The following is a 23381-nucleotide window of genomic DNA, read 5'->3' as shown; positions in this document are numbered from 1 at the left end:
AATACCGTGGAGAAGGGCAGAAATCCTTTCATACTTTTCATGAGTAAATCATGCTTCTGCTTTCAATCCACGTTTTAAATCAACCCTTTAAATGCTGAATGCATCTACCCCTGGAATAAAAAAAATAAAACAGCACTTAAAACAGTCAAGCAATTACGATGCTTGAAGATTAGAGTCAAATTTCAAAAGTGCACTGTGACCCCTCAAGGTCAAGCATGATACACTGTTATTTATAATACAACACGAAACAGCTTAAGAGACTGAGCATTTCATTACAATCTGACACATTGGAGACATCAGAAAGAGATGCTGATAATTGAAATCCCTGTGTACTTGCATCCTAGGTTACAGTGTGTTCTGTATTAGCAATGCTGTCTAATAAACAGGAAGTCAATATTCAGAGAATTCATCCACTGCTATTCTATTTCACCACCTCTATCCTACAGGTAACAAGAACACAGATGTCTTTGCTCTAATAGTTTACAATTGGGAAGGAGCCTAGGTGGTAGAAACAGCCAGATCTGTTAGGAAAGCAGTTTTCTTTCAGACTCCCGACACAATGAACTGCAGAAGGGCAGCAGGTCATGAAGCTTTCACATACCATAAATAAATGCATTTCAGTTTGTGCAGGGCGTACAAACAGACTGAACTGAAGTAAACAACACTCTAGCTACAGATATTCCCTGCATTAGCATGTAAGGAATCCCATTTACATGGACTGGTTTCCTGAAATACAGCACACACTGATAAATGCTGATTAAGTGTACTGTGCACCTTATTTAGTCAAAGTCTTCCACTACTATTGGAAATCATTCTCTGTCCAGCTATCTGTATCAGCGCATTATTCCAGGAATGCCACTCATGCTGAGAGACTAAAGTTGGCTTCTCCTACAATGGTGCATATTTCACACGATGTAAGCACTGATAGCATGTGCACTCCACAACAAAGGACACTTCTCTAACTGGGGATAGTGCTTGAATAGTTTGCGATAAAGGGACGTTTGTTCTTTATTTGAACATTAGAAATAAGATTATTTAAAACAGCTATTCATTAACATCCAAAACATACCAATTTTTCAATGAAAATGGGTTTCTCACATTGCTGCACACCCACACAGCTGCTCCATGGAAACTGGAGTGAGTACTAAAATGAAAATCGTAACCTCTTACTTTGGCCCTGAAACTAAGCAAACCTTTATAACTTGTTAAGTACCAGCATTTGTTTCCACTTATGTTATATTATCACTTTTTAAGACTTAATTTAGACAAGTCCTTTATTTAAACCACATATGTTTAAAAACAGAACGACGATAGACTGTGCAAGATGGTGCCAACGTTGTATATAAAAGTAATAAAAAAATACAACTTTATTGCGCTTTTTTTTCCTGAATCAACTGAAAACAAATAGACGACCAGTATATAATTAACTGCAGGGAAGTCACTTTCACTCACACCAGGAGGTAAAAGGAAAATGCAATTCATGTTTGTGCGAATGAATCTTACACATTTCCATTGTGTGATCAATACCCTAACATTAACTTACTCGTTGGCTTAGGCCAACAGAGGCCATCTCAATCTTGTGTGGGCTGGTGGAGAGCACATCAGTGGATAAGAAATGGACTTGAAGCTCTAACAATGTACTTTCAACCCCAAGACGTCCATCCTTTCAACATGGCCTCGGGGAAGTTACAGCTTCAGTACAGGAGCTTTGGTAAAAAGTTAATGAGTTCTCTCTCGTGCGGCTTTGCAGGCTCCAGCAGTAAGGGTCCTGGTCAGAGTTACAGACACCATGTCACACAAAGGTAAAGATGACCAGGATATTAAACAGGCCGCTGAATGAACAACAATACCCTTTCCAGATCTTCCCCTCTCTGCACCATTGTCATAAGCAGTGAGTTTAGTAAATGACGCCGGCATTGCAATTCCCAGCTGCTTTCCTTCTTACGATAACTGAATGAATATGAGCAAACTAACTGTATGTGACAGAACTGATAATGTGTTATTTCACATATGCAAGTACAGTGATGTCATTGGCAAACGACTTGCAGTGACCTCAGAACTTGCCTCTTAGAGTCACTGTGCCATTTTTAAAGTTTAATATACTGACCGAACTGTATGCATCTAACATTCAGATTAAAAGACTGGGGGACCTAACTGTAGTATTTCTATCATATGTGAGCACATGGTAAACTGCCTGCTTTGATTTTTTGATGAGCTCAGGAGAGAGTAATCTCAAAGTACAGTAGAAACATGCTTTCACTTCATCTCAAACTCTAATATTTTGTATGCTTTTATTTCAAAACACGAGTCATTTCTAAATAGTATTTATTTGAGTGAACGGCATTGCTGCATTTTAAGCAGGTGGTAAAATGTTCTGACCTGCCAGAATCTGAACTCTCAAGCCTGTATTGTGTGTGCAGAGCAACAGTACATGCACAGTCTACGATGGAAGTGCAACATGTTTATTGTGACATGCAGGGCAGCACCATCTGCTGCGTCTGCTAAGAAATAAATAATAATAATAAATAACAAGCAGTTTCTAAGAGCAGAACTAGCATTGCAAACTCAATCCAGCTAACTTACATCATGCATGTATCCCCGATTGAGAAATGTTGCCAGTGAAGTTCCTCTTCAAAATGTAACAGGTGATTCCTATGAAGCGTCCGCCAGGCAGGTGAACTGCAGTTGCATATACACGGGGAAAGTCCTTTCCTAATTATTGCATTTCTTGAGGATGCAGAAGCAAAGGACTGCTAGTATGCCTTAGCAAGAAGCCTTCTGAAGAACACAGGCCAACTCAACCGCTAGTATGCCTTAGCAAGAAGCCTTCTGAAGAACACAGGCCAACTCAACCGCTAGTATGCCTTAGCAAGAAGCCTTCTGAAGAACACAGGCCAACTCAACCGCTAGTATGCCTTAGCAAGAAGCCTTCTGAAGAACACAGGCCAACTCAACCGCTAGTATGCCTTAGCAAGAAGCCTTCTGAAGAACACAGGCCAACTCAACCGCTAGTATGCCTTAGCAAGAATCCTTCTGAAGAACACAGGCCAACTCAACCGCTAGTATGCCTTAGCAAGAAGCCTTCTGAAGAACACAGGCCAACTCAACCGCTAGTATGCCTTAGCAAGAATCCTTCTGAAGAACACAGGCCAACTCAACCGCTAGTATGCCTTAGCAAGAAGCCTTCTGAAGAACACAGGCCAACTCAACCGCTAGTATGCCTTAGCAAGAAGCCTTTTGAAGAACACAGGCCAACTCAGAAACAGTTCTGATTTCATCACGACTAGAAGCTTCTTTCCACTTTTATTACTGGAAATCACAACATTGTAAAAAGAAAAATAGACTATAGGGGAGCATTCTTAGTACTTATTTTTAAAAACAAGTTTCACTTCTGAGAGCGGAATTATCATGACAATAAACAAACATGGAGTAAATAAATAACATTTAAAATAAATAAATAAATAAAATAAATAAAGAAAGGAAGGAAGTCCTGAATCTAGTCTGAAAACCCTGCAATCAAAATAAACGAATCTATGCAGAATGCGTCACTGTCCCTTAATGAAGTGGCCAGACTGGCCTGTGGAAATCTAGTATTAACTGCAGGAATACCGGTCATGACTTCTTACTGAAAGGTCATTGGAGACAAGGGGAAGACATCTTGACAAGTCTTCAGGGAAAAAAGAAATAGAAAAGAAAAGCCCTAATGCTTCTCAGATGACAGATCCCTGAATTCCATCCCCTCGCCTACGAGATACACTCCATTCTGCTGAACACTGAGGCTTTATGCTGGCTGTCCACGCTAAGCCTGATGGTGATTAAAATGCTGGCAGAAAATAAAAACGGGCTATTCAAGGGACTGCCCTGAGGTCCTAATTTCAAATCATATTTTACAGCGCCGCACAGGAACAATGGAGCCCCAGTGTTCTGCTTATTCTTTTTGTCACTTTGGACAAAGACAGGCCCTCAAACTCTCAAAGAACAATGGCCCCTCAGGACTCACAGCCATGCTAAGAATGGGCACAAACTATACAAAAACACATTTTAAAAACACATTCTGCATGCCCTTGACATTTGAGATAAACAGAGTCCACTTAAAATGATTCAATGTAATTCCTAAACAAAAAAATAATAATAAAAGAAGATGAAACGCTGTAAAGAAGTACATTTGCATTACACGGTATACGTGTTTTAATTCATACCTCCCCGAGTCGATCTGTGATCTATTGACATCATTCAATGGAAGCGGGACACAGAAGAGTAGTCAAAGAAAGCAATTGTCCAGATAATAGTGATAATTGAGTTTAATTAAAATAATGACCATGCTTGTGAATACAAAGGCATAATATCAAAGGAATAAGAGCCCCTCACCCTTTTCTATGCTCTATAGCATGGGCTGGAGAAAAGCGCCAACGTTTTGACATGCAGTCATGCTCACCACCAAAGACATCTGAAGCCCTGCTAAGTAGGGTGCTTTAATTACTGAGCTGTGCTGTGCATGAAGACCTCACAAGGTAGGCTTGTCCCTCCTCGGCACCCAGGCGGTGAAATTAAGCTGAGAGTCTCATCCCGGAGTCTTCATGGGTTCATGAGGAATGGCACGAGTCCATCACACGGGATTCATTTCCTTCATGAGTGGAAGGCTGTCAACCCCCCCCACCCCCCCCCCCACCCCCCCGATCTGGGCTGTTTGGAACGACTGCAGATAACCCAATTAACCTCTTACCTCCCGAAACAGAACTTGCTGCTTTTCCAATCTGCTGGCAATTCCTTAGACGTTTTTGGTGACCAGATAAACAGGATATGAGATTTATAAACCAGCCAGGAGAAGCCACTTCCACTACTAATCCTTGTGAAAACACTAAATCTGAAAACAAGATCTGAAAAACAACCAAAATCCACCTTTTTCGATGAAAGAACAAACTTCTCTGGTGGTAGCAGTATCAGCTTTTTTAGGGATGAGAGCGGAGATTTAAAAAAACTGAGCCCAAAGCTTTGAAAATTCAGAGTAGCCCACGTGTGGATAACAGTTCTATAGACACATGGAAGAGGACATGTAGGACCAGTGCAGGCCTACAGCAGACCTGCTCCCTTCTCCTAGTTAAACTCAGTGGGGCTTCTGCTTTCCTGAAATTACAGAAGCACTGTTTAGTGCTAACAACACTATAGCTAGGCTTGAGTGAAGCAAAGGAAAACATATGATTAACATAATACATTGAAAACATATCAGGGTCAAATAGTGATATAATCCTAAAGGTAAAGCAGAATTTTTTTGTAAAAATGATTAAAACAGGGATAAAGCTCTCGAGAGGCAGCGTCTTGTTTCTTCATTTTTGTCTGAAGTAACATAACAAGTACATTCCTGAACGAGGGGACTCTAAGGACCACTTCTCTCTGAAAATCTGCTCAGAATCACACATTGTGCTCTATGGGATGGTAGTACTGGTAATGCAGGATCATGAATCTAAAAGGTTATAAAAAGAAAAGAAAAATTAAATAAATAATGTCATCTATTCCCGAAGGAAATTCTTCTGACAGCAAAAGCAATTTACGAAAGTAACTAACAATAATAATAATGCAAACACAAATAGCAAGCATCAGCTATGCATAAAAAAAGCTATATATAAAAGCCTGCAAATAAAATACTACAAAAAAGCTCCAGATTAGTCTAAAACTACCTCCATGTACTGTATTGTTTTATTGCTATATGAAGAGTGCCAAGCGTGTAAAGACAGCACAGCTGTACGTTAAACACCCTGGAACACAACTAGAGACAGGACCTCTGCTGGCAATGTAAATAATGTACACGGATCACACAATGAAACAGCAGTGCCTCTATTTGTACACGTGGATAGCCTTCTTTCACACAGACCCACTGCAGACCAAGCCAGTCCCCACGATCTTATTATTAAACAAAAGGCAAGCAAGTGGACATGTGGGAATATAACACAACGACAACAGAAAAATGGCATGTACTGTACAACCAAAAGTGGAGATGACACTAAAAAGAAACAGAAATTGATGTGCTGTTTTGGTGTTTCGGTTTACTCAGATATCCAGCTTGACAGGAACGTCCCCTTTACAGTTTATCAAACATAGTTACATAAGAAATCGAAATGCAAACAGCCACACAGGGTGATAATGACTAACAGAGATGTTAAGAGTAACACACAGAGCGGCTTCAAGACATTTAACAAACCGAAAAAGAAGAAAAAACACAAACGCAAAAGGACAACAGGATTCTGTGCACCATGTTCCAACACCCCTCATATAGTATAAAAACCTTTCAACATCATCGATTACTCCTAACGTATGGGTTAGATTGGAATCAAGGTTATAAAAAAAGAAACCAGCAGAAATAGCATTTCTACTGTGACCTAATGCCGCTGCCCAAGTCCCTTGTAAAGAACCAACATTTCATCTTTGGTGTTTTGTTAGTCTATAAACTGTACGCAGCTTGTTGGAGGATGCACAGTATAATTAATATATGTAGTTATTACACTTAATTGTTTCTTAAACTGGCATTGTAACTGTGCAGTATTCAAATATAAATGCGATTGAAAGCTTCTATTAAAATGAATATACAAAGTAAATTCACTCTGTTTCCTCACAGCTGTAAGTGTTAAGATGACTAATCTCCTAAGAGATTTAACTAGATGGTTTTACCAACAAACAAAAAATATAACTGAAAGGGCCTACTGTTTAAAAAAAAAAAAAAAGAAAAAAGACAGAGAGAGAATCCAGGGAGAGTTAAGTGTTGTACAACGCACTCCATCTTGAGCTTTCACTTTACATTCTTTCAGGGATTCGGGCCTCTTTATTTTTGGAAATGTAACTGCTCTCTTTAGATTACAGTGCAATAAATCTTGCCGGATTGTTGTTCTGCACAAATAAACCGTTCAAAGTGTTGATTTAAAAATACAAGTTTGGAAGCGGGGAGAGAAGGTTTCCGGGGAAGCTGTAAACACAAGCAGGTCTGCTCTGGGAGAGTCCCATGTGCAGTGCAGGGCTGAAGAAGGACACAGCAAACTTCAGAGCCGTTCCGTCGCCAGGAGCACAGCTGTTAATGGGTGTACTCTTACAGCTTGGAAAGTCTATTCATTCATATTCACATTATCCATTGTTTGTCTTCATACTCTAGTCTGCCTGGTCATAATCACCCTGAGTGAACCAGATAACGTTTTGTTTTAAAAGGAAATGCAAAGACCTCCGGTCCTTTCCATCGGGCGATTTTCCAACACAATCCACTCCCAGTATGGTTTATTCATTGCAGGATTATGAGTGAAACAGAAAAGCTGAGATATTTAGATTTTACGAGATGCATATTTATGGTTTTACACATAGCCAAATGTCTCAATCTTTGCAGACTTTCTTCTCAGCCAATTTCTAAAATAAGAATATGGCTGAGAAAACATTCAAGATGGCTCACCTTCTAGCCTCTGTACCTTGTTTTTAACACACCTGTCTTGTATATTCTGATGGGATGGCATAATTGCAATCTTGCAGCTATTTCATATCTCATTAACAGATATATAATTTTGATTGCATTTTATCCAAATGATAACTGACGTGTCACTAGAACATGGGTACCACCTAAATATAATGAAACAAACAAGAAAAGGAATAAAAAAGGCAAGAGTTAGCCCAATATTATCCATTTGAAGAGGAATACATTTGCGTCTATGATCTGTTTTGCAGCACTAAAGACTAACCAAACAGAGTGGTTGCATCGAGTCACATGCTCAAAGCTTCTGAAGAGCTCCACCTTAATTACTCTCCAATTAGAGTTGACAAATACAAGCTCTATGGGAGACTGCTGGCTCAATGAAGGCTCTGTGTTTTCAATTCCCCTTGAATGTTGCTGTGGAAGTCCAGGGGTTAAAGGTCACGCTCGATGAAAGTCCACAAGGACATGCCTGGTGGGTTCTCGCAGTTTTAAATTACCTCGGTTTGCCAGTCCTATGGCGATAGGAAAGCAGATAGCATCACAAGGCAGACACCAGCACACTGAGCAGCGCGGTACACTCAGTGATCACAGCAACAAGCTGAAATGAAGACGTCACATCCCAATGTGTTTACACAAAAGGACATTCACATGCACCTCTCTCTGTTTGGAATAATTCACGATTTCCTTCTGAAAACCATTATACAAACATTGCACTTTCTATTATATATCCAGCTATTTAACTAGGCAATGGTAATGAAGACGTGATCACAGAGCTGAAAAGTAGAGGAGGCTTAATACATCAGAAGCAAAAGCTGGTAGTGGTAAAGTTTGGTAGTCTTTCCCAATGAATATCATAACCTGTGTGTCGGCCTCCTTAATTTCAGTGTAAAATGAGTCAGTGTTGGCATCAGTACACAGGAGAGATCTGTGACGTGCTGCACTGTGAAACGATTCCCACAGCTTCAAGGGATACATCTTTCTAACTAAAACGAAATCCACATTCCCCTGTAAGAATGTATACGTTCTGTTAACACTCGCAGCTTTACATCTGAAAGGCTCCGACTGACTCTTATGTAACAGAATCTCCACAATACCATGGAAATGGAACCTTTGCTAAACTGGATGTGTCATTAATATCAGACTACTTGTCTGACAACCCAACTTTTATGCATTCGGGATAGACTGTAATTACTATGAACTTGGTCTTGCCATTCGTCTGAAATCTAGGACTTATCCAATGTAACAAACGTTACATATTCATGGAATGACCAAAGAGAAAATGGAAACAGTGCTTAAGCAATGTGGGGAAAAAAATGAATTATTCATGCCTCTGCAGAACAAGTCGTTTTCAACCCAGCAAACAATAAAGGACAATCATTACTGTACATGCTACAGCATGCATTCCAAATGTATTATTTTATCATGGACAGTTAACCAAATTACAAACAACTTCTCTGCATGACTTACTCATTATTATCACCATATTGACCTATAGAAATACAACATGAAAATGTCCTATCGACCTATTCCCAATTGTAGGCGTAGACATCAAGTCTTGCCATTGGAAACACGCACACACACACACACACACACACAGAGGGGGCACGAATATCAATAAATTCAATTGCTCCGTCTTGGAAGCGGCCCACTTTATTTGATTAAGCTGGGTGAAAAACAGAGCAGTCATGCTTGCTGCTTTTCTTCCTCTTTCCTTTCCTCCAATCTTTTCAGTTCCTAATGTGAATCGGAAGTCTAAGTGGAGCAGCCTGGCTAGCCCCGGCCTAACCCTCCCATCTGGAATGGGGCTAACCGGCCTCGGGCTACTCCCAACCCTTCCCAGCTGCTGAGTTTGGGGTTTTGTTTTTGCGGGCTCGAGAAAGCATATTTTTATAAATGATTGCCATATCCTCCAGCAGCTGTTGACCCTGCTCTTGTCCCCGATCGGGGCATGTTTTTCATTTTTATCGGCCCATACTGGAGCTGACCCCAGTGCAGCGAGCACGCTAACCCAACAGCTCTCCGTGTTAACACTGTGACAGTGGAGACAAAAGGTTCACAGTGCGGTCCAAGGGGGCCGGTGTTTCCCTTTGGGCTCCGTGAATTTGCCAATTTGCCACACTGTTGTGAGTCAGCTTCCTTTCTGCCATGCAGAGAGGTGAGGCATTTCAATTTGACGTTTAATAACTGAAGCTGCCTTCTCAAAAGCAGCAGGTCACCCTAAACACAACCTGGTCTGCGCACAGCGAAGAGAGAAAGGCGATCAACATGGTCTCAGTGCTGCTTCTCAGCTATATGGATTTCAGTGGAGTTAAAAACCCTTTCAAACACACAAATCTTTAGGGAAACCAGATCATTTTGATGATTTCTATTTATGTCGTTGTACATTTTCTATGCAGTCAACATTCTGTCATATTCCTTTTTTTGGACAGAAAACAATACAACCCTATTATTGTTGGACAGAAAACAATACAACCCTATTATTGTTGGACAGAAAACAATACAACCCTATTATTAAAATGACCTGATTATTCTAATGTTTGTGTACACGTTAAAGAGCGCTCCCATTCATGCCACTATATTATAACTCATATTCAGCAGCAATGATACAGTACAAAAGAATGCTGTGTGGACCTCATTTAAAATGGTTCAATGTGCATTCATGTGAACAGCAGTGTGGCAGGCAGAACAGGTAACAAGGAGTTTGTAATACCCAAGGCAAGCATGCCTCATGTTCTTCTCTAGGCTCCTGAAGCATTTGATTTTACCGTTAAAAATAAACTGTTTAACACATACAGCCAGTAAGCTGGATGTTTGTGTTCTTTATGAATTCATGAACACCTGGAGGGCCTCTCCCTGGCACTGCCTCTATATTATGTATCAGCCCGGCTCTATAAATGAGGGTGGCACACCAGTGAGCCAAACCATCCTGTCTCGACTCACGACAGCAAAACAAGCTTTTCACAGCGACGGACTGAGCCAGTGCTTCAGTTTGAACAACACATCTTGTTTGTGGCTTCTTCAATGCCATTTACACAACGGTTTTGAATGGGGGGAGGGATGGAAAATCCATTACGCTAAAGAACGCAGACAGGAAACCCCTTTTTCTATCTACTCTTTTATTAAATGCACCATATTTACTCTAACATTTATGGTAATTGGATTTGACATACAGCAGGACACTGTTGCTACATAATGAATACACGAGAGTGAATGAAGATAGAATACAGATGGACACATCTGATCAGAAACAGTTCAATCAGGTACAGTACAAAGTATGAACAAATACTTCATCAACACTGCTCAGACACAGCACAACAGATGTTACCAATTCTGAACACGAATGTCCAAGACGCAAATAATGTAGCACTGCCCTTTGAATCCATGTTTCAGCAGGACATGCATCTCAAGCCAATCAGTTACTTGTCATTAAATATAAGCAGCCATTATTAGGAACAACCTTGACCCTCTCCCGATGGTGTTTAGGAGCCCATTGTAAATCGGAGGGTGTCTTCAGATAAGAAATGAGAATCCCAAGTTGATAATGTCTTTCTGCTGATGTCCTGATCCGAGAACAGAGATCACACTTAGTCTGTGCTGTTTACCAGAGAGAGACAGTCACTGAACTGTTAATGTAATTGACAATCAAATTATAACCTTTCCTGAAGGCCATGTGCTTGGCACCAATATTGTATTCCTATGATAGGAATTATCAAGCTGACTATGGCTTCGACACGCCCCTATAGTCATGATGATTAGCAACACTTTGCAGTACAACACAAGGGTTCTTGCAATACAGAATGCTTCATACATTTTATTAAACCCTAATTAACAAAGAAAGCATGTTCACTTATTGCAAACACATCAATGGTATTTAGAAGCTGTTCTGCTTGTAAACAGGTAACACTGCAATTATAGATATAACTGTCCCTTGAGTTATTCAGTGTGAAAAGAATTTCTCTTCTAGATGAACCTCAGTCAATACTGGCCAGGAGCTCTGTCTCTTGAAAGCAACGACTCACCAAGCAATCTGATCATATCAAAATGAACTTTTTATACATCATTAAAAAATACACAAGATAACATTCATTCAAAACAGTACTTTGTACAATCATCCCAATGTGGGAATGTAGAACTGGGAAAGTTACAAACCAGGTTCAGTCTGTCCTTAAATCAGTTGTTTATTGTTCTCCCCACACAGCTCTACATGCCGGTCATTACTGCAAAGAAATAAACAAATCAAATGAAATCAATGGAACAGTTTTACTGGGTTCACTTTAGGAATCGTCTCTATGACTGTGCAATGAGACATCACTGAAACAAACATGAAGGGATGGAAGTGCATGCTAAAAAAATGAAACAAGAATGTTTTGGCAGGCAGGTCTCCTTTAGGAAATACCTGTGGAGAGAACAAAACAATTAGTCAAACTGATTGATTGATTGACTGATTGAATGATTGATTGATTATTTCTGTTCTTTCCAGCATGCAGTTTCAGTCCCTCGTGTTTGCATTGTATGTACCTGTTTAGCACAGAGGGTACATCTAAAATGAAGACCACACATCCAACACCACTAACAAACAAGGACATTACTACAGAATCACAACACTAGTGTCACATGCACGAGACGTCCTGGAGCAGATTTCACTTGGTCTAATCTACCACTGAAAACCAGGACATGACATCATAATTATTATAACACTCTGGGAGGGATTTCACAGCAACACTTATAATTGAGACAACAAGGCAAACTGACATGCATGCTGCAGCCTGGTCTTTATTTCTCAGTTTGTATTAAAACCAAAAACATATTTAAGTATTCATGTACTAATATGCAGGGGATTTGTACCTTCAAATTGAAATGATATCAACTGAAAACATATGTTCAGAAATGCATCACAGTGAATATTCTAATGGAACAACTTTATTTGCAAATACTTGGCTCTGCTGTAGGATAATTCATTTTATGTGCAGCCACTAAAGGGAAAAATACAGCCGATGGTTTTAAGTGAACTTTTGGCACCAGCAGACGCCCCTTTATTCAAGAAGCTCTGCCATGCATTATGGGTATGCGTTACAACACACTTTAAACAGGAGTCTGCAGTCCAGCAATCCTCCTTAATTACACAGCAGCAATTCATTACTGGCTACTACAGTAAAGAAAATACTTTGTGTCCCTCTTTCATTATATCCCAATAAAAGGGTCCATCAAACCACAGTGTAAACAGACTAAGAATAAGCAGACATGCGTCCAATCTGTTGGAACACTGTGTTTTACTGAGTAATAGGGGCTTATACTGTGTTTTACTCGGTAATAGTGATTTTACTGTGTTTTATTGGGCAATAGTGATTTTTTACTTTGCTTTACTGGGTAATAAGGATTTCTGAGTGAGTCTCCATATTCATTGCAGATCTCTCGTTTGCCCATCTTAATTCAATTAAATGGAAATGAGGCCAGTTTGACCGATAGATGAACCAGTTTTTTTCAGCTGAGGTTTATCATCCACAGTATCTGTCTGCTCCTGACTTCCAGTCTCTGAGTTACATTAAACTGCTCTAAATGGGGCAATGGATGGGAGTACTGTTCTTTTTTCTATACACATGTATTGAAAAGAAGAAAAAAAAAAAAGTGTCTCTACTATTTGCAAACAGATTAGCAGTCCTGATGAAATGCTGGATGCACTCTTGTACTTTCAGGATCTATGTCTTGGAAAGAGAAGATTACAGGTTCCGCTAAAGCTTCGAGGCTTCAGAACAGATATCTTGTTCTTCTGCGCATCGCATCCACAGCTGCCAACAACAGAGGGTCTTTGTGTTTCCAATGCCTCAGGTAAGAATGTAGCTTATTACGGAGAGCAGGAGAGCGCTCCCCATTCAAAAGGAGAGCAGAAGAGCGCTCCCCATCCAAAGAGAGCAGAAGAGCGCTCCCCATTCAAAGAGAGCAGAAGAGCGCTCCCCATCCAAAGAGAGCAGAAGAGCGCTCCCCATCCAAAGAGAGCAGAAGAGCGCTCCCCATCCAAAGAGAGCAGAAGAGCGCTCCCCATCCAAAGAGAGCAGAAGAGCGCTCCCCATTCAAAGAGAGCAGAAGAGCGCTCCCCATTCAAAGAGAGCAGAAGAGCGCTCCCCATTCAAAGAGAGCAGAAGAGCGCTCCCCATCCAAAGAGAGCAGAAGAGCGCTCCCCATCCAAAGAGAGCAGAAGAGCGCTCCCCATCCAAAGAGAGCAGAAGAGCGCTCCCCATTCAAAGAGAGCAGAAGAGCGCTCCCCATTCAAAGAGAGCAGGAGAGCGCTCCCCATTCAAAGAGAGCAGAAGAGCGCTCCCCATCCAAAGAGAGAAGAGCGCTCCCCATTCAAAGAGAGCAGAAGAGTGCTCCCCATTCAAAGAGAGCAGAAGAGCACTCCCCATCCAAAGAGAGCAGAAGAGCGCTCCCCATTCAAAGAGAGCAGAAGAGCGCTCCCCATTGCAGAACAATGTAAGCCAAGTTGCTTCTTTAAATAAAAAAAAAATAAGACACCACCCCAGCCTGGTAAACACACAGTGTGCTTGGGAGTGCGGACGTGGTCCAGTTAAAAGATTGACAGTGGGGGAATGCCACCTTGTGCTGCCCTGCCATGCTGCTGTGTGAATGGCCTCACAACAGTATCCAGATCCCAGACTTCTGCTTTTCTTTCTCACTGAATGATTTCCCTAAAGCCAGAGCTGGGCAGAATGCCACTAATGCTGCCGTGAACGTCCTGCTGTGTTTGGAGGGAGCAAGGCGGCTGAGGGTTAGGAGGTAATCAAGCTTACAGATTGAGGCTCAGTAAGGCTGCAAGTTCCACATAGCTCAGGGTGCTCATTAACTCTTCAGGGCGAGGTGTCGGCATACGAATGCACAAGCAATATAGTCACAACTGCACTGTACTCCAACGAGAGCACGCAGGGAAACAGATACGCATTGTATTAGCAAATACATTCATAGGAGTCAATTGATAAATACATCAAACATTTCATAATAATCTTTAGGTGATGGTTGTTGACATTAAAAACAAGCAAATCCCATAGTCTAGAGACCTAAAGAGGGTTTAAGGCAGAGAGGGAGTGCCAGCTTTTTGTAAAAAATGAATGCTACAATGAACGCCATTTCTGGCTACAAAAAAAGACAGGTGATATAAATACATGTAGATTCAAGATTAAAACAGAATCTGAAGAGATGCATTCTTGTTTTTGCAGAGGGTGATATTATTATTATTATTATTATTATTATAATTTATTTCTTAGCAGACGCCCTTATCCAGGGCGACTTACAATTGTTACAAGATATCACATTATACATTATTTCACATTATACAGATATAACAATTTTTTTTTTTTTTTTACATACAATTACCCATTTATACAGTTGGGTTTTTACTGGAGCAATCTAGGTAAAGTACCTTGCTCAAGGGTACAACAGCAGTGTCCCCCACTAGGGATTGAACCCACAACCTTCCGGTCAAGAGTCCAGAGCCCTAACCACTACTCCACACTGCTGCCCCAATGGGATTGTACTGGGACCACCCCAAAGACCTTTTCTAGTGAATCATTGTTCCTCGCGGTACATGAGGGGTTAAACCTCAGACACATAACAGGGTCAGTGTAATATGGGTTTATTTTTTCACAAAGCAAATATAGCTCTACAGACGCCTGATTAAAATGCAACAGCTGTGTATGGCGGCACATTTTCCGCTAATTTAATGAAAAAGATTTGAAGAAGCCTGCACCCTGATTTGCATAAAGCAGACACAGCACAGTGCTTCTGTTTTTAATCATCCCAGATTCCTGCATCACATCCGCTGCTCCAAATCACAAAGAAAAGGTGCTGCATCCAGACATGGCAAAAACTACACTTGAAAAATGGGATTGCTTTGGAAATGATATTTGTACAGCTGTCCTTGATTTGCTTTAATTTCATTTTTTTGGTAGAGTGTACTTTATTTAGTCTTCCATGTTTTATTAGTTTATTGCAGAACAAGATGATAACCCCAACCACGGTTTTTACACAATAGCACCCTGCATCCCCATTGGGATTCAAACACACACCATGTGTAAGGATAGCAGATACCTGCAGAAGAGCGCACAGCACAAGAACAGCGCTAGCATGCTGCTAACATGATCTCTGAGCTTCATTTCTTGTGCATGGCACACACTAGCATATTAATGACTGCAACTGAATTTCTTTAACACACAATACAGTAGCAGGTTTCACAGTTCATAGGGAACAGACCCATGCACTTCATTATATAGAGCCGCGGCAACATTTGGTGTAAAGGACAGGGACACCGCTGGAAAGAAACGTGAATTACCAATCTGACAGGGGAATGTACATCTTTAGAATACTGTATTTTCAGCACATGAGCAAAGGGTCCGTTTATTATGTGCAGTAGATTTTTTATTTTTTTAAATTTTTTTAAGTAAAAAAAAAAAAAAAAAAAACTGAAATGGTTTGCCATCAGCCCTTAAGTTTGATCCTATTTGATGATTTCCTTTATTTTAAGCATTGACTTTTACCTTGGATAAGTAATACTTTGTCCCCAGATACAAAAGCAAGCAGCTTTCCTGATTGCATCGACGAGCCCCGGACTTCTGTTTTAATAAGTTGCAACCTTTGCGTCACAGTGCGCCGTGCCAACATGACAGACTTACGAGAGACACTCTGCTCTGTAACATTGTCTGAAAGGAAACACTGAACGAGACAACTAGCTTAAAAAAAAAAAAAATCTAACACACAATCCGCTACTTAGAAACTGGAAACCCAAAACACACACAACACTCATGTCATCCAAAAGGAACACCACATTAAATGATGTTATTTCCACAGATTTCTTGATCTGCAGATCACTTACAGAAAAGTCATACAATGTAGCTTGATGCTGCACATTAAACAGAACTTTGTGAAGCAGCTTCAGAACTCTGCAGTGCAGATTATTGCTTCACCACAGATACATGGGATTGTTTAATGATGGGTTTTTCACTCTCACTCTTTTGGTGTCAATAATCTCTAAAGATGCACCATGTTTCTGTAAATGACATATGAGAGTCTTGTCCCCAGTCCTGCCGAGTTATCCATGTGTAACAACCCCAGCCTAGTAATTAGACATGCGCTCAAAGGATCAGACAAATACCATTTCTTTACATTTTTAATAAAACACCACAGCTGTTCCAGAGCTGTATTAAAAAGCATTCATACGCTAGTGTTAAGCTCAAGATAATACAGTAGCACTGGAGTTCTAGCAGATTATTTCGCAGTATAACCTGAAAATTATGTATGTGACCTGCTTTGTGACTTCCACTTCTTCTCATTTAGGGCAAATACTGGATCTGCAATAACGCCACTGCTTAACACAATCAGAATGCATTTCTAAACACAGGCAGAATGAGAGAGGGAGAGGTGTGGAGACTGGAACATACTGTATGGGGCAGAGATTCAGCTTCCTCAAAGATTGAAATGACAAAGCCCTCTGTGAACTTGCTTTAAGATGACAGAATGTGAACTCTAAGCAAGAAACCTGTGACATCAACACCTCAACAAATACACGTTCTAACAATGCTGAGCTATCATGGAGAGTCACACACACACACACACGTACGTACACTAGCACGCTCCTTAGAAACACACAAAGCATGACATTCCCCTCTCACATGTTCCCAAGGCAGTGCCCAGATGCCTTATACTTGCCCAGTTGCATCCCCTAATATTAACACTGCATGACAGCCAGCTTTTCCACTGTGCATGTCCATCTTAACAGATGGGCAAAAGTTACATCATGTGTGAATTGGGGAAAGGGATTTGGTAAAAGTCATTATGAACTGGCAACAAAAGCAACATGCTATTCATTCATATCTACAAAAAGAAGCTGAATTGACTGTGAAATTGTTACCAGGTTCATGTTGGTATTGAACTGGTATTGACTGTAAAAAGAATGGGTATATGTTAACCTACACTTCCCAGCTGTATGTGCATTACTGTATATACAGCAGCTCTCAATGGGAAACTTTGTATCTGGTACGCAAATGAAAGAACTAATACCACATTGATAGATAGATAGATAGAGTGACACTAATTGAGATCTTGTTCACAAGGGTGTCCAGGGATAAGCACACAGCGCATCATGCAGTACTGCAGTATCCAGGACATGTGATCAGATAGGATCGCACATGGTTAAGATACTCATTAACAAAAGTTACTGGAGTAAAATGTGTGGGAACTGTGTCTGTGATCTTCCAGACTGCAGCTCTGAAATATGTAACTGTGTGTTCATTATGATAGTGAGCTTCTCCTCAGAGTTTAATGAACTGAGAATGACCTTGCGCAATGATTCAGGGCCGTTCCCTTCACCAGCTCTCCGGTTTGATCTCTCAAGCACATCCCATGTGTTTTCCAATCAGGTTTTAGGTCTCAAGCACAGAAATCACTGACACCAATCCTAGTAGACAATGCGAGGGGGGGGGGGGGGGGGCTGGGAGGGGGGGGGTATAAAAGTGTCTGCTAAATGATGAATTCATAATTACTAATAAAAGTACGAAACAAACAAACAAACAAACAAACAAACAAACAAACAAGTGGAAAACATACATGGTCATCAATCTGCTGATTTCCAGGAAACGGAAAGCAATATAAAACGAAAAAACACTGCATTTCAATTTTTGTAGTATTGCATCAATTAGAAAATACAATGAAATCCAAACCTACATTCTGGCTGCAGTCAGTACAGTTGTTTCCTGTACAGACTTGAAAACACTACACAGCCAAAACATGAACTACTGACCATTTTTATCTTTACAGATTTGAATGCACAATAAACCCAACCGTTACTCTTCTGCTTAATTTCAACCGGCAAACTAAATACTGAGAAGCAGGTCTGACACAGACACAACCAGTGCAATACTGCATCCTTGAAAGCTTTCCAGGCGGCAGAGAAGTCATTAGTTGCACTTACTGTACATTTCATCTTTCACAGAGTCCAAATCATCTGGTGCAAAAAAAGGGATTTTCTCTCTTAGTTCTGTGCCTGAACACTCAGGTTAGCAGGAGACAAACAGCATTGAACACTCAGACTAAGGGATTATTTTAGAATACATCTGCTTCAATACACAGGAACACAGTGCTGGTAGAATACCAAATCTCTTCCACTAAAGTCTATATGTTATACAACATGTGATGCATTGCAATTCAGTAAGACAGTGGGCTTGAACCCTTTAATTGGATGTTTATCGCTTCACAACCCTTTCAAGTCCTGTGATACAGCCAGCATCATATCTACTACTTTCATTGTAGGAGACCATTTTTTTAAAAAGTAGTTTAATTCAACAAGTGAAGTATTTCAATAAGTATTTACTGGCGAGACACTGATACGCACTTACTGTCATTCTACAGATTAACTTTCACTATGCAAGTACAGTACTCTAGAAAAGAAATTAACTTTTCTCTTTTTTACTTTTTTAATGTGGTTCAAAACTTCCAGCAAGGCTATGAGCTAATTGCGGCTTTTGATGTTAGTTTTTTTTAAGACATGTTATTCTTCATAGTCTATAAAACATTTTAACTGCAAATCTCTCCTGCAATCATTACTGAAGTCTGCACAAAAAAGAGACTGTTCATCAAAGTCAGTGGAAATGCAAGGTATTCATTAGACTAAATGAAGAAATATGGCCATTTGGTTACATTTGTGGGTCAGAAACATTGTAATCTGTCCCTGCCAACTAGCTGCCTTTCTTTTAACCTCTGTGCATCTGCATCAGCAGCCGGAGCACATCAAAGTGCTGCAAGTGAGGAAAGCAGCAACCATCACGAAGAAACCCCCTGTGGTACCAAGGTCAGGGCTCGGGATGAAACAGCAACGTTTAGAAAGCAATTACAATGCAGAGCCCAGCATCAGCCAGACAGGAGGCAGGAGGGAGGGAGGGAGGGAGGGAGGCAGGCAGGCAGGAGGGAGGCAGGCAGGGAGGGAGGGAGTGAGGCAGGCAGGGAGACAGGGAGGGAGGGAGGGAGGCAGGCAGGGAGGGAGACAGGCAGGCAGGCAGGCAGGGACGGAGGGAGGGAGGGAGGGAGGCAGGAAGGGAGGGAGGGAGGCAGGCAGGGAGGGAGGGAGGGAGGCAGGCAGGCAGGGAGGCAGAATTAAAATACAATTAAAATCAAACAAGGCATCATATTAAATAAAAGATACAGGGTCCCGATTTAATAATACTTGACTGTAGTTTTGGCAACTGAAGGTTCATGATACTAGCAGTGCATCAACATCAGGAAGCACAATACAATATATGTAACATGCAGGTTAATGCAATCAGAATCTCTTCTTGAACGAATGCCAATGAAAAGGTATAATCCAGTAGAAATATAAAAAGGTTAGGAAAACGATAGCTATTTTAAAGCTTTTTTTATTAAAAAAATATGTACACTCCTTCGTTCTCTATGAAAAGCTTAGTGCACTGCAAGACAACAAACTAACTGTCAACTAAATCTTTTTCAAATGGCTCAATGCTTAAATATCATTACTCTTGCCATGCAGAATGACCAACAGCAATCCCTGGCTGGCAGCTGAATGGATGGGCCTCTTTTCTACTGAAGCACTTTTATATATATAAAAAAAAAAAAAAAGGAAACATCCTCAATCAGGCAGGCGTCACACAAATCAAGATTTATAGCTGGAAAATCGCAGCTCAAAAACACTCAAGGTGAAAAAAAACAAGAGGCAGGCATAAATGAGAAAGGAAGAAAGGATAACGAAGAGAGGGTCATTGAGGACGGAGCAGGTCTTGTTTGCTCAGCTCACCTCTGTGCACTGAAACCCGTAAACGCACTATCGTGACACAAGAATAAACACCCCAGTGAGAGCCACGTCAGAGTCACGAAATCAGAAACATTCAAGCTCAAGATCAAGATCAACAGGTCTGGGGGGGAGCGCAGTCACCTCCTTCTATATGTAATGGAAAGAAATTGATGGCCTTAATGGAAAAGCCAAAAAAAAATGATGCTAAATATATTGTGTGTAAACATTGGAACTGCTGATGTTATTTCACAGCCGTCAGTGTAGCGATATTACTGCTCTTAGTCACTACATAAGAGGGGTTTGATAATAATAATAATAATAATGTTTTTTTGCTCTGTCATGTCCCAACACAACACAGGAAAGCATGCACAAACACTCAAGGATGCTATTTAATTAGGCAGTTTATTAATGCAAAATTGAGTAATTATTATTATTTATTTATTAATTAACAAATGCAATATTTTGAAAGTAGATGAAAAAAAAAAATGAAATACAGAACACAAAAGAACACAACAACAAAACAAGGAGCAAACAAATGAAAGAAACCCAAACGCAGCAGCAGATTTAAGCAGCAGCTATGGAAGTGCTATAGGAGGGGGTTGGCAATGAGAATAGATGAATGAAGAAGAACAGTACAAGGTCTTCCCGCATCAAGGGAGTTGTTTCAGTAGAAACAGTGTCTGTTTGTGGCCGGTGATAATACTTTCCATTCAATCGAGTTTGCAGCTTGCTGATTCTTGTGATTGCAGGCTGGCGCCCTGCTGGCGAGCCTCTCCGCTGGAATGAAATCCACTCTATTCAGTTATAAATTCTAATGCTCTATAAACAACACTCCCACTGGGAACAGAGCGGGAGAGAGCTCTGCATAGGCCTGCACTGTTTAATGCTCTGCTCTTCGGAGTGTCTGCCGCGGACGCTGCCCCTGCTGTCATTTCTAAACTGTTTGATGTTGAGAGAGCAGAGAAAAAGGGAAGCGGGAGAGAAACCCGAGCCAAAGAGGAAGGGAACTCAGGAGAACTTATTTAAAGAAAGACAGGAGTGAGGAAAAACAGAAAGTAATAAAAAAAAATACTGATTGTTGAATCAGTGACTGCATTAGCAATACATAACTCAAACATCATAATCATAATCATAATCATCATAATAATAATAATAACAACAACAAAGTGTTTGGTTCAGCTTCACAATCCTTTCATTATTAGACACTTTCTTGTCTCTCAGATCATCAGTGATGTTATATTTTACATAGTTTGGGTTTCTCATCCCATGTAGCTTTCTGAATATCCAGCACGCATGTGAAATCTGTAGTGCGTCTACAGTAATTACAAATACAGCAATTCTTAATAATGCCTCTTCCATTTGCTACAATTGAAGTTCTTTTATTAAATATCTCAAATCTATAATCATTACCGCTCAAGTTTATATGCTTGCAACATTCCCCAATTCCTTTGCTCTGACCTACATATAAAAACACCACAGGATACTGGATCCCAAGCTGGGTGCATTCAGTTTAGAACGTGGTAAACTTGCCCACACAGGTGGAATGTAGCTTTTCTGTTGGCTAAACAAACTCTTGGTAACAGTACTGGAGAGTGAGCGAGCGGATGGGATGCTAGTAGTATAATTGCAAGCGTCTGTCTGGTAGCATACAGTAAAAATAGCAGCAGCAACGGCTCCCACTAGCCAATCAGCCACCCCCATGCAGACCTCTAAGCCAATTGCAGAGAGATTGGCTGAACAAACAGAATTACTGGTTGTTAGTGGGCTTCCCATTTGGACGGCTCGCTCCTTTTCTCTCTCTCTCTCTCTCTCTCTCTCATACGCGTCGGAACCCTGCAGTTCTACACTCTCGTTAAATTGTTACCACCTTTTCCAAAGCCCGCCTTGACAATTAACAATACTGACCTCCACTTCAAAGAAAAACACAACTGGGGGTTTAACCTTGGTGCTCTCGGAGATTTGTTTTTGATTTTCACGAGACCGTCACACACTTTCATCCTCCATTTTATTTTCCAGGGTTTATATGAATACATTGAATACAACAGGAAAGGTTTCCCTTTCAGGGCAGGCCTGCTTCTGTTGCAGTGCGTTGCACAATTCAGTGAACCCTCCTGCACAGATTAGTAGTCCGGCTGGATGTGTCTCTCTCCGTCTGTTTCTTGTCTTTCGGGGAGAGTGCAGTCAGTAGCGTGTGAAGTCTTTTCTCTGCTCCTCCGAGCATCCTGCCGCAGCCCTGTGGTAGCCCCTGCAGCAGGGAAGGGGAGCTGGAGCAAATGCATTTGTGAAATGGGAGGGGATCTGGTGAGCACACATTCACTCGGGCTGCTCCTTTCTGCAGCCGCCCCAGGATGTGAGCTGTCACTTTGCATAGCTGGTGATGAGTTGCAGAACTGTGGGTAAAGGTGAAGACGGCACCAATAAGAGAACTCCGAGAGACAGGTGCAAACCAGGGCTGTTTGATATGAGCTGTAGACACCTGACAGCTAGCTGCTTCCATTTCTGATAACCAGACACAAAGCAGGTAGCAAGCATTCCATTTCTGATAACCACACACTTTTTACTGAACAGAGTGCTATGTGACACAACACAAGCTGGACAGTGCCTGTGGCTCTGCAGAAATCTTTTCAATATGGAGGTCAGTAACTTGCATCAAACTACTGTTCCCAGATCAGCTCCATATGCCTGATGGCACTAAATGGAAGATTTTGAGTCTAATGGTTTCAAACCATGTTTTGTCTGACAGCTCCTAATCCAGAACCAGAACCTCATGCTTAAAATAAGAGAGCGCTCCACTGCGGAACTCCACCCGGCCAGCTGACTTCCTTTAAAGCAAACAAGCTGTCATGAAGACTGTTTCCAACATCTCTTAACACTTCAAAAGAGGGACCCATAGTGAAAACAAACAGGTGAGAAAATTAGACCACTTACATCAAATATCCTCAAGAACAAAATACAGTAAATTGGCAGAATGTGTCAGAATTCGAGACATTTAGAGACGGAGGAGTAGCTAATGCTGGAATGCAACTAGCCAGATGTTTTTTTTTTTTTTTTTGTGTCGTTTCCTTAAAAAAAAAAAAAAAGTTGGAGAACCGAGTGTGAATCATTATTTGTTTTGACTTTTCAACTATTTCAGGGAGTTAGTAACACATTTGT

General features: G+C 40.9%; 1 protein-coding gene across 9 annotated transcripts in view; it reads right to left on the bottom strand.

Annotated features, from left to right (window-relative positions):
• Window positions 1–23381, bottom strand: part of LOC117429545 (BCAS3 microtubule associated cell migration factor) — a 174238-nt gene that overhangs the window by 57743 nt on the left and 93114 nt on the right. Inside the window, exons 24-25 of one of the 9 annotated variants that reach the window (XR_009308966.1) lie at window positions 11594–11661; window positions 10556–11038 (exon numbers count right to left, since the gene is read on the bottom strand). The exons of 7 other annotated variants lie outside the window; for them this stretch is intronic. The gene's annotated coding sequence lies outside the window, so the exon portion shown is untranslated. Of the gene's footprint in view, window positions 1–10555; window positions 11039–11593; window positions 11662–23381 lie in introns of those variants that run through there. One more of the 9 variants, XR_009308967.1, reaches the window with a different exon arrangement.

This window comes from Acipenser ruthenus, chromosome 26 (assembly GCF_902713425.1).
Source record: "Acipenser ruthenus chromosome 26, fAciRut3.2 maternal haplotype, whole genome shotgun sequence".
NCBI classification, from domain to species: domain Eukaryota; kingdom Metazoa; phylum Chordata; class Actinopteri; order Acipenseriformes; family Acipenseridae; genus Acipenser; species Acipenser ruthenus.
Note: the sequence above shows the minus strand (reverse complement) of the source record. Positions and strands in the feature narration are given on the sequence as shown.